Genomic DNA, 12512 nt, shown 5'->3' with positions numbered 1-12512 from the left:
TGATTTTCTCTTAAAGAAACAAAGAAAAAAAAAAGAACGCCTAGTTCTTTCTTCTTCCTACGACCTGCTCCTACAAACTTCACAAAATCAAGCAACTCAAGTGCATAATTGAAACCCTAGGTCTTCAATTTTGGAACCCTAGATGCGATATCTAGCAAGGATGGCCTTCAATTTCGTAACCCTAGGCGACGGCTACTGGGTTATCGAACCCTAGTCGCAATCTGCTGAAGATGTCTTCAAATCGGAGCCCTAATCGGAGTTAGGAACTGACGACGGTGGTGGCGGCTGTGCTAGCGGCGGCTGGTTCAGAAACCCTAGACGCTATGTCTGCGACTGTGACTGAAACCCGAGACCACGGCTTGTTCTTCGACAGGTAAGTGTTCTTCTTCTTCACCTCTAACCTAGTTTGTGTGAATCAATCAAGAGCCTGAGCTCTGATACTAGTTGTTGGGACCAGAAACACGATTCCACAAACACAAGAACAATCTGCAACAAGCACACACACTCACACACTCTAAATCACAAGAACAAGAACACAAGATTTATAGTGGTTCGGTCTAATCTGACTTACATCCACTCCCACAACTAGTTCTTTTCTTTATTAGGTGCTCAAGAAGTTTACAGTACATGAAGAGAAGTATTTATATGGGTTACAATTAGGGTTGTTGACTTTATTACATAAACAGAGAAACTCCTGCTAGCTGCAAAAGGAGTGTAGCACAGAACACCCCTGCTAGCTTGCTAGGTGCAGAAGGAGTGTAGCAGCACCCCTGCTAGTCAAATCCTCCACAACCCAACATTAGTTATATATGGGAAGTAGTATTAGTTTCTATACGTATTCTTTATTTTATTTTTTTGTGCTTTTATTGTCATTAGCTTGTGTTTTAATTGCGCGTAGGCGACATGCCATCCCTTTGTCCCTTGAGTGCGCCTTTGACTACCGAGGGCTTCATGTAGTTCCAACAATTCCCAAATAAACCTTCCTTGCTTGAGCATGAATATACGAGTTTTTCTTAATAAAACCTAGTCGGGTTATTGATCTAAGTGAAGCCGAGTTACACAATATAGGGATCTTTCTGATGCAAAGCAAAATTTGCATCTTGTTCACTCAAATAATTAAATGCTAGCGGTTTGTTTTCTTGTCATAATATGTTCAAACATTGACACAGGGTATTCTCTTGTTTTGGGTAACCAGTTTTATCCGTGTCTATTTATGATTATACCAAGCCCTTTTCATGATTTTATTGTGATTTAGCTAAATTATTCGCAACATCAGCTTGGATGCAAATTATTTCTTCTAGCTATAATGATTACATCTAGTAATAAAATTATTTCATAATGTGAACTTAATACAAAGATTCCTATCCTAGATATTCAGATTTTACATCGAATCATGCCTACACAGGCAGAAAGGTTATCAAAAGTGTTAGAATAGTTACAAATTTGAAGGTTTAAGTTCATTTCAGTTGATGCATTTATAAAATTTGATGTGAGATAAGCCCATAGTAGAAAAATTGGTAAGAGAATTCTGTTCTAAACTTCACCAAAGCCCTATAATTTGACTTTTGCCTTGAGTTTTTGTTTTGGGCTTTTTTTGTTGTGTTTTTCATCTTCTTTTCTTGTCTATATACTCTGTTTTCTCTTTGAGCTTGTTTAATCGGTTAGAAACATGGTTAAAAAAAGAGTGAGGCATTACAAGGCGTTTAGGTCTCAAAAACTGAGGCACGTGGCACACACGTCACGTAGCGAGATTTTGCTCTATGTAAAACTAAATAAGCTTTATTTATAACCAGAAGTTGCGCCTCTCTCGTATGTTCTACATAGGAACTTTTTTTATGTAAACTTTTCATAATTTCTTCACCCTTTGGTTGTTACTACATATCACCTTCGTACATACTCTAATTTTGGCCCAGAAGTACATTAGACACCTTAAGCCCTTGGGGTTTTTTCTAGCTCGCTCTGCACATCAGGTGCGCCTTTTAAAACCAAGGTTATAATTAATGATTTCAGGTGCTGGCTATATAAGAGCTTTAGTTATATATGGGAAGTAGTATTAGTTTTTTATACGTATTCTTTATTTTTATTTTTATTGTGATTTTATTGTCATGAGCTTCTGTTTTAATCGTGCGTAGGCGACATGCCATCCTTTGTCCCTTGAGTGCGCCTTTGACTACCGAGGGCTTCATGTAGTTCCAACAATTCCCAAATAAACCTTCCTTGCTTGAGCATGAATATACAAGTTTTTCTTAATAAAACCTAGTCGGGTTATCGATCTAAGTAAAGCCGAGTTACATAATATAGGGATCTTTCTGATGCAAAGCAAAATTTGCATCTTGTTCACTCAAATTATTAAATGCTAGCGGTAATCTTTTCTTATCATAATATGTTGAATATGCTCTAGTTTTTCTTGTTAGAAAAAGGGCTGTCCAAACTGCTCGACGATCGAGGATTGCTCGACGATCGCTCGAAAAATGCTCGTTCGATTCCCGCTCAGTTTGTAAATGAACCGCTAGGATCGGTTCGATTCAAATTCAATCCAAGCATGAGCAAAGGTCCGCTCGCTCGTCGATTGCTCGGTTTCGCTCGAATTATTTTTATTGATAATTAATATATATATAGGCTAAAGCTAGGTAGAAAACCCTCCATTTTGAGAAAACCCTAGAAAACCCAACCTCCCGACTTTTTTTTTTTTTTTTTTGAAAAAAATAACACATGTAATATACATGTTTTTAAGAGTTTTGGGCCAAAAAAACAAAAAAGCGCCGAAGGAATATTTAAAAAAAAAAAACAAATTTCAGCAAGTTTCAGCCTTTTTTGCCTAACACATGTTAGTCACCCGGAGTTTGCTGAAATTTTTTTATTTTTTTTTAAAAACATCCCTTCGGCGCTTTTTTGTTTTTTTTTGGCCCAAAACTCTTAAAAACATGTATATTACATGTGTTATTTTTTTCAAAAAAAAAAATGTCGGGAGGTTGGGTGAAAATGGGGGGAGTTTTGAGTTTCTAGAGTTTTCTTAAATTTTTAGGGTTTTCTATATAGCCCAACCCTATATATATATATATATATATATATATATATATATATATATATATATATATATATATATATATATATATATATATATATATATATATATATATATAGGGGGTTGCTAGAATGAGAACCACCCCGAGTTGTAAGAACCGCGAGAACTACACCCCACGGAGCGCCGTTCGCCATGATTTTTTTTTTACAAGTAGATGTGTGTATTATAAACACAGCCGTAAAAAATCATGGTGAACGGCGCTCCGTGGGGTGTAGTTTTTTACACCACAAGTTTGGTTTTTTTAATTTTTTTTCTTTTTTCTTTTTTTTCACCAAACTTGTGGTGTAAAAACCTACACCCCACGGAGCGCCGTTCGCCATGATTTTTTACGGCTGTGTTTATAATATACACATCTACTTGTAAAAAAAAATTATGGCGAACGGCGCTCCGTGGGGTGTAGTTCTCGCGGTTCTTACAACTCGGGGTGGTTCTCATTCTAGCGGCTCCCTATATATATATATATATATATATATATACTATATATAATATACATATCCAAAGGACTTCTTAAGGTCATTGAAATTTCCTTAAAACATCCCTAAAGCATGATGTACAAGTGTTTTAAGCATCAGAAAAAATCCATTTCCACTTATACCCTTCAACTAAAAAAAACATGGATACATCAGGTTTCACTCTCATTTCAAAACATTTCAAAATGCCCGCTTCCCTGCTCCTCTCTCTCTCTCTCTCTGGCGATTCCAGATCTGGATCTAGGGTTTTTCTCCATCACGTTTCTACTACTCCAATTCCTCATGGAAATCGTTGGAATCAAACTCAAGTCTAGGTTTTGAACTTCACGGAGTAAGTGCTTTTCTAGATTTTGTGCAAATTCATTGGAATTTTATATTGTAGATCTAGGTTTCAAACTTTTGATATGAACCGATTTCGTTGAGGTAATTATTGTTTGGATCTGTAAATATGAAATCCGTACCATTTGTTTTGTTACAGGAGTTGAAGATGAACCACCTGCAATCAAAACGATCTTCATCTGTCGCTCTTCTTCTTTCATGTGTAACGAAGCTTCCGTAAGAAGAAACATGGAGAAATCTAATGAACTTTTTGTGCAAGTTCGAAAGTCGCTGCCACTCAGTTTCTGTTCTTGTAATAAAGTCGTATCTGAGTTTTATGAGATGCTCAGTAAATTGTTCAGGGTTTTTATTATGGATTCCCCACCAATTGTCGTCACAAGTGAAGGCTTTTTTTTACCACGGATTCTCCTTCGATTGATTATCTTGAATGTAAGTTTTTGTTTTCGATTAGTATCATTGATTAGTGATTTGTACTTTTGATTGTACCAGTTGATTAATTAGGGTTTAAATTTTAGGGGAAACCCTAATTCTTTTAGCTTTAATCTTATTTGATATACAGATTTGAGTATTCTGTTATATCCATGGCCTTTGAGTTCAGGTGGCTACCCTCTTGATTACCAGCACTCATGGTATGGTGAATAGCCGTAGACTATGCTTTCACACAAATAAATTCCACTGTAAGAATTAGAAACTTTATATGAAATTTGTTGCTATTTTTGTTATTTTTATGCATTCATGTTATATTAATTGATGGCAAAAAAAATCTGTTGCAGCTATCCTTATCCAGGATATCGGATCCTTATAGCTTGGAATTGTGGTTAAAGGTAATGTACTCTTGCAGTGTTTGAATTTGGATATTTCTGTCAAATGTTTCTTCGTGGGATCCAGAGTTGAAGGAGTTTGATCTGGAGAATAGATGGTATTGGTATACAGTTTAATGCAGTCATCGAAAAATAGGCGATATGAGAAATTAGGTTGATTCTATAATTGAGATTATGGTCACGATAGTCAATTTGAGACATTTTTCCTTCCTTAGAAATTGGAGTTACTGGTTAATAGTAAGTTTACTTAAATGTGTTTAGAACGTGTTAAACTATTGGTCGTATATCTTGTGCTATATTTCGTGTGGTTTTTAGTTAAGAATTGCTTTCTTCTTTGCGATTGATGTGTTGTTGATTTTACTCTTAAAAGCTAAAGAAAACTTGAGAAGTTCAACTCTATTAAGTAGACAAATATATGCAATATAAAAGTGTTTGTTAATGTACGTGTTAGGTGCCCATCAGAACTTGGATGTGCATAGTCACTGCTACCCCTTACATAAAATAGTTGATGCAGCAAGATTAACATCAAGCCTGGGCACCACATCAAGGAGTTGCAGATCTCTTTCACTGAGTATGCTCTGCCGTACCTCTCCCGGCCTCTAATATGTTTTCTTAGTTGTTTGACTGTGAGTCACAATTTCTCTCATGTAATATGCATGCTTTATGTGTTCCTTTCATATGTTGTTTGGCTTAATGTGCATATTGCAGTGATGTTGACATTGGCTCAGGTGTGCATGATTCTATAATACATGTGAAAGTGTTTGTTTGTGCATTCAATTTGTTAGAAGATCAGAGCCAGGTTGAATCAGGACCATTGAGTTCGATGAATTCAGGTCCGTACGGAACGTTCATCGGCGTCTATGACGGACATGGTGGACCGGAGACGTCAAGATTCGTTAACGAGAATCTGTTCGCTAATCTCAAGAGTAAGTTCGGTTAAACGGTTTCAAGAATTCGATTCGATTGTGGAAGTGTGAAACTTTATAAATTATTTGTTTATTTTGGTTCAGGATTTGTGTCTGAGGATCAAGAAATGTCTGCGAATGTTATCAAGAAAGCGTTTTTAGCGACGGAGGATGAGTTTCTTTCGGTTGTAAGAGAACAATGGCGGATATGCCCATAAATAGCATCTGTGGGAATGTGTTGTTTGGAGGGTCTTATTTGTAACGGGTTGATTTACGTTGCGAATGCTGGAGATTCGAGAGTGGTGTTAGGGAGAGCTGATCGAGAATGCAGGCGGTGAACGGTTAAAAAGCCAGAAGTCGAAGGTTACCAAAATTTAAAATGTAAGTACAATACATTAGTTAACTGTTCTATCGTGTTTTTTTTTAAGTATGCTGATGTTTTTGTTCCCATTAGGACATTGATAAAAACAGTACAGAGATCAATCGACACAAAGTTCAAATAGAAACGGGTCAGAAAATGTTGAAAAAACTAACGAATGGGATTGAGGAATCAAAGAAGGAGAAAGATAAACTAATTGCACAGAAGGAACATTTGCTTGAAGCGTTTAAAGAGATAGAGCAGAAAGCGTTCAAGGTTTAGGATGATTATAAGAAGACAGAAGAGGTTAGTATTTACTACCATCATTTTTTAAAAGTTACCATTGATTTGAGTTTTTTATTAAAAGTTATTTTGTTTTGTTTTGTCTAGCTGATAGAACAACACAAGGCTGTGCTTGGAGAAGCGAAATCCAATTATGAAACTTGAAGAGGACGGTAGATTAGTTACGGACATCTAAGGTATTAGACTTATAAATTATTGCTTCTTATATATTACGAGAGTTGGTTAAGTCGGTTGACTAATGGGTTGGGTGATGGTCACATTTAGGGATTTTGGTACATGTCAAAACAGGTTGTTTTGATTTGACCCGAAACACTTTTTGTGTATATTTATAATTTTTGACAAATAGTTACGTGTCAAATATGGTTACAAAAGGTATACAGACATTAGGGGTGCAAACGAACCGAGCCCGGCTCGATTCGAGCTGTTTTTTTAAAGCTCGAGCTCGGCTCGTTTACTATTTATTGATTAAATGTATATTAATTATAATTATTATTTTATATATAATTTAGTTATTTTTCGTAGATTTGTAAATAGTAATTAATATTATTTGAATATATATTTAATATATTAATTAAAAAATTATACAAAACAATGGCTTCGTTAAGGCTCGCGAGCCGGCTCGAGCTTGATAAACGAAACTCAGCATGTTTAGAGCTTTTTATAATGGGTTGTAATAGTAGGCCGTTCGAGTCTGTTTTAATGTTTTAAGGCAGTAGCGTGTGGCTGCCGTAACGGCGCAGTGCGCGGCTGCCTAGACGCCGCAGCGGGCACGGCTGCAGGCAAACGCAGCGGCGCGGCTGCCGTAACGCCGTAGCGCGCGGCTGCCGAAACGTAAAGCACGGCCGAAGAAACGCAGCGGCCAAACGCAACGGGCACGGCTGCAGGCAGACGCAACAGGCGCGGCTGCCGTAACGCTGCATCGCGCGGCTTCAGAAACGCGGCTTCAGGTGGTGGTGGTGGTGTTTTTGCTGCAGCTGCCGCTTGATTTTACTATTAAAAACATCATAGTTAGTTATGTTTTTTTGTCATTGATAGGAGGCTAGGTGTATGACAAAGGCTAGACGGCTCGGAGTTTTTACTCCCGTGCGTTATGCGGTAGACCCTGTAACGCATACACTCGCTTTTGAATATATCGAAGGTCCCGCTATCAAAGATATACCTATAAAATACTTCTTTTTTTACTAACGTATCGCTAAGCCTAAAATAGTGACGTTATTTCATCGCTATCTCTATGTAGAGTATAGATAGCTTGTCGCTATTTGCTATTGGCAACTATGGCAAAGACACAGTAAAAAGCATAATTTGAGGTAACTTTGATATGATATTCTTGAACAGTTCTAAATATTAATCATTTGACCCATTGCCTGATACCCGTTTTTCCACCTTTTAAATAAATCATATTTATCAAACACATTAATTGGTTGTTTAAATAATCATGTAATTACTTCTTAACTTGTCACAGTGAGACTACGAGGTTTCATCACCAATAGTCCTTCATCCTTAGTTTTTCCAAAACATGAAAAATAATTTAAAAAACTTAAAATATAAAAAATGTTGAATATATGTTTGGTGCACGGTCTGTTATCCTAGATATCAAACACTTGACGACCTGTGGTTGTTACGTAAAAATTCTGTTATTTTCGTGCAGGCTGTTATCCCAAAATACAATGATTTTAAGCAGCCAAGAGAGAGATACTGATCATGGGCACCAGACAGGTACTGTTTACTTTATTTTAAGAAAGGTTCATTTGCCGAATGGTGAAGATGTTGTCTGACCCATGGGTCACCCACCAGCTCCGCATAATTTGGATCTCATTTTGGTCTCAGGTTCGTTCACCTCCTCCTCTTTGGTCCGTTTCAAATAAAGGTTGACTTTTGAAGTTCAAAAGCAATCTTGTTTGACGTTAAATTCAAATTTATATCTAGGTATAGTGAATTCTCGATCAAGTGGATACATAATCTGACCCAACCTGATTCGTAATAACGTGTTGGTTCAAAATACGTAATTTTAGATATGGGTCAGGTTAGGTTGACACGAAACACTATGTCCAAATTTCTTTTAATATTCTTTTGAGTAATTAGTATCAAATGTGATTACAAAAATAATATTATTTCAACCGTAGTCTAATTCTTTTAATAGAAATATTTAGGATGTTTTATACATTAAAACTACATTTTGGGCGCCTTTTGACCCATATTTTTCTCTTATTTGTATGGCTCGTTAGAGATATAACATAACTCCGATTGACTTGTTTATAAGTAAGTGTAAGATATGTGTTTATTCAAATCGTGCAATACACGAGTCTTTAAAAGATGAAACTATTTTATTACTTAGTATATAAAATTATATTTATCAACCCGTGTAATATACGGGTTTCTAACCTAGTTTAAACATATTTAAATTAATAAAAAAAAATCTAATCGAACAACAATAACAACAATATTTTCTTTTTCAGTTTCTATACATCTCCTACGTCCTCCCTACCCACACATCTTCACATATAAGCAAAGAAAAAAACCCCAAAAAAAACATTTAAAATTAATTAGAAAACTGAAATATCTAAGAATATATAACAACAACGGTCATTAACACAACAAAAAAATATTATTTCCCTTTAGAAATAAAAATAACAAACTATCAAATGTATTTTACAAATACACACCCAAAATCATTCTACTTTTACCAAATATATATATATACACATATATAGGTTCAGGATTTAAAGAAAATGGGGGAAAGTGTGAGAACGAGGAGAACGGTTATGGATCGTCAGATCAAAACAATTCATGGACTAGATTGCGCGGGGGCGTTTTCGTAAATAACATCAATTTTAATATGTGGGACGCGCTTCATTAAGGGTAAAATGGTATTTTACCGCTCAAATTCAAAAGCCAACAAAAATGAGAACACGCCATTCAAAAAAATAAAACGCCATTAAATACAAAACGCCAAAAATTAGTGATAAAACGCGTTGGAGATTACAGGAAGAGGAAACAACACAGTAACTAAATTCAGTTATTAACATTTATTAGAAGAAATTCCCTCCTAAATTACGCGCCAAAAACATCATTATATAAATGACGTAAAACATCGCTTCCATAATCACTTCAATCTATCATTTCTGCAAAAACAATTTTAACCAAAAACGCCAATTTAACCAAAATGCCAAAATTGGCAACCATCGTTTGGTGGAGATACACTCTGGCAATCAGGTGATTCGTAATGCGTTTTGACAACAGAAGGAGGGTGTATGTTAGGACGATCAAGGTAATTTTGAAGATGGAAGAAGAGGTACAGAGGGGTATCCTATCTCTTGGGCCCTTGGCATCGCTCTGGATAACGAATGACATGAAACACATATGCTTATGAAAGCATTAACAAGGAAATTTGGACCAATCAAAGCAGATGTAAAGCCGGACCCTATCATGACATCATGGCGTTTTGATGAATAAATAGACATGGTGACCATTATATACGACAGCGGAGAGCAGGAAGACTACTGGCTTGAAAACATCATGACAAAGCAGGGGCTTGGGTTCATAGAAGAATTGCATAACGCCACTTGTTTGAACACAGAAATTGACTCAAAAATGGCGTTAATGCAATGTTCAAATGGAGGCTTCAGAATCTTCAAGAACAAGAAGCCGATTAAAGTGAAGGTGATGACATGGATGAAGGTCTAGATGAAGACTCCGAGGAAGAAGATGACGCAAGTGATGGATACTTCTCGGATAAAATAGCTTCTGATGAAGAGTTTTAATTGTTTTTTCTTCTGTGTAATCTTCTTCTTTTTTTAAGATAATTAAATGATATGTTTCTCTATTTATTTGCAAAACGCCAAAGAAATACTACAAAAAGTTATTGCTTACAAGATGCCAGGAATAACAAAAATTATTTTTTCTGCTTAATATTTTCTCCGTTATTGTATTTTGTCATCTTGGTCTGCATAACACCATTTTAAAAAAACGTCAAACTTGGAAGATGGGACGTCTATCACCCTAAAAACTGATAAAGCTGAGCAAAACAGTAAATACACACAGTAACTGAAAAGGCGGTTACTTTATTACTATCATTTATTATAATAAAAAATCCCACCTAAACTACGCGCCAAAAAACTCCTATAAGAGAGGGGTCTATACACAATGAATTGATCACACCAAGAAAAACAAACGCCATGTGTCACACCCCGACCGCGTTAAAACAAAACCGCGACGGAAACGTCGGGGAGTGTTGTAACAGAATCATTGTTTCACAACCATGGATACAAAAGATTTGTTTTATTGGTTCATTTAATAATTTACATTGTCTTAAAACAAAACAAACAAATTACACGTCGTCTATCATTATTATTATGTCATCCGGTAACACATTTAGTCATCAAGATGTGTTTTCTAACAAAATAAACTTTGAGGTACTATTTACTTATTGTAACATCTCACTTTATTTTTTATTAGGTTAGAGAGTTGTATATTACATGGTCTATAACATTTTACTTTGTTTTTTTATTTATTATTAGCTTAGAAACTTACGTATTACCTCATGTTGGATAATCAGCAGAAAAAAAAAGAAAAGAAATATTTTAGTAAAAAATATTAAATATACAAGAGATAAGCTGGATATTATGATTTAATATTATTATTTCATTGGAGTGTAAAACGGGATAATGGGATCCTTTTTTAGAAGTAGGATTCTAAATATACCACATATATAAAAATATATATATGTTCTACATGTATTGAATAAATCATTTTAATGAAACAGTTGATTAAAATAAAGATTTTTATTTTAATATGTGATTATCAGTTATCCTTGTCCTTATCATCAAAATATAAAAGCAATTAAAACTACCAATTAAATAAAATCTTTATGCTTATAAATATTTAAAACCCTAATATATTTTTTTAATTTTTAATAATTAATATATTATTATAATAATTAATATATTATTATCAGTTATCTTTGTCTTTATCATTAAAATCTGTTCTACGAATTTAAAATTTTAAATTTAATATTATCAATAATTGACTTTCCATAATAAATATTTAGAAAAATAATTAAGATCGCCTCATAGATCGCCATGTGTCTCTAACATGGTTTCTTTTATTATATAGTATAGATATTATTATTTATATTTAACATAGTAGTAAATTTAAATTTTGAAAAGTTGTTTAGATGGGTTTTTAGTTGTTTTGAATTAAATTAGAAAGTCCATAATTTAATCATTGATGATTTCTTTTATTTTATAGGTTTTTTACAGATTTCCTCCTCTTAAGAGAGCTTATTACATATATCTCCAACCAAAAAATTCAATTACATATTTCCCTATTTTTTTGATAAATTACCCATTTACCCTTCTTATTCCCATAATCTTCATATTGTTTCCTCTTCCCTCTCCATCTTCTTCTTCCCCTCCCCTTCTTCTTGCAACCGATTTTCGCAAAGCTTATTCGAGTTTCAGGCAATATATGTTGATTAAACTTCTTGTCTTAACGCCGTTGTAACTGGGTATTCCTAAACAGACAAAGAATGCTCGAGTAGTGAGAACTGGTTACCGATCTGTAACAAAGTTTTCAACTGAAGGTTTCTTTGTTCAAGTAGTGAGAAATTTTAGATCTATAACAGAGTTTAATCTGAAGTGAGAACCGGTTACCGATCTATAACAAATTTGAGATTTCATTTGAAAGTTTAACCTGATGCCGGAAAAGAATCGGAGGACAAGAACGGCAAGGCATAATGTTAAATCATGGTTTAAGAAAACCAAGAATATGGATACAGTGGTTTGATTAAAAATTCGAAAGAATAGAAAAGTTAATAGCTTGGCTTCATTTTTTAAGATGAGATAACTAACGAAAAATATATCATCATGTTGACCACTTAGAAAAATAGAAATCAAGGACTGCAATTGCAAACAACACTTCCTAAGAGGTAGACGAAGCAGCATGTCCTAAGAGGCTAATGGATTATGTCATGCTACTTGTCACACCCCAACCAATGGCGAAAACATCGGGGCGTGGCACTGAGTGAACAGATTGTCCAAGAGAATCCATAACAACTATTAATGACAATATGTTAATCGTTAACGTCCCATACCATCAACATATAAAGTAAAAATAGTTAATACAGATATTATTCTCAAAGATAAATAGACTGTTCCGTCAACTCAGATTTTATTCGTGGGTTTCTATACCACCTAACTTGATTCATCAAATCATAGCATCCTAGACACCTGT

The 12512-nt window shown here is 34.8% G+C and overlaps 1 long non-coding RNA gene across 8 annotated transcripts; it reads left to right on the top strand.

The window, feature by feature from the left end:
* The first annotated feature begins 3717 nt into the window (after nt 1–3717).
* LOC110877842 lies at nt 3718–9277 on the top strand. 8 transcript variants are annotated; one of them, XR_002557326.2, is made up of 12 exons: nt 3718–3886; nt 4034–4323; nt 4454–4571; nt 4668–4718; nt 5167–5341; nt 5424–5641; nt 5726–6001; nt 6075–6284; nt 6369–6457; nt 7317–7419; nt 7519–7588; nt 7930–9277. It is a non-coding gene; the product is annotated as an uncharacterized LOC110877842 (long non-coding RNA). The 8 variants fall into 8 exon arrangements; XR_002557331.2 differs by lacking the exon at nt 7317–7419 and having other exon boundaries at nt 7930–9276; XR_004868342.1 differs by lacking the exons at nt 7317–7419; nt 7519–7588 and having other exon boundaries at nt 4493–4571; nt 4668–4952; nt 7930–9276.
* Nucleotides 9278–12512: the final 3235 nt, after the last annotated feature.

This window comes from Helianthus annuus, chromosome 9, assembly GCF_002127325.2.
Source record: "Helianthus annuus cultivar XRQ/B chromosome 9, HanXRQr2.0-SUNRISE, whole genome shotgun sequence".
Classification (NCBI taxonomy): domain Eukaryota; kingdom Viridiplantae; phylum Streptophyta; class Magnoliopsida; order Asterales; family Asteraceae; genus Helianthus; species Helianthus annuus.
Note: the sequence above shows the minus strand (reverse complement) of the source record. Positions and strands in the feature narration are given on the sequence as shown.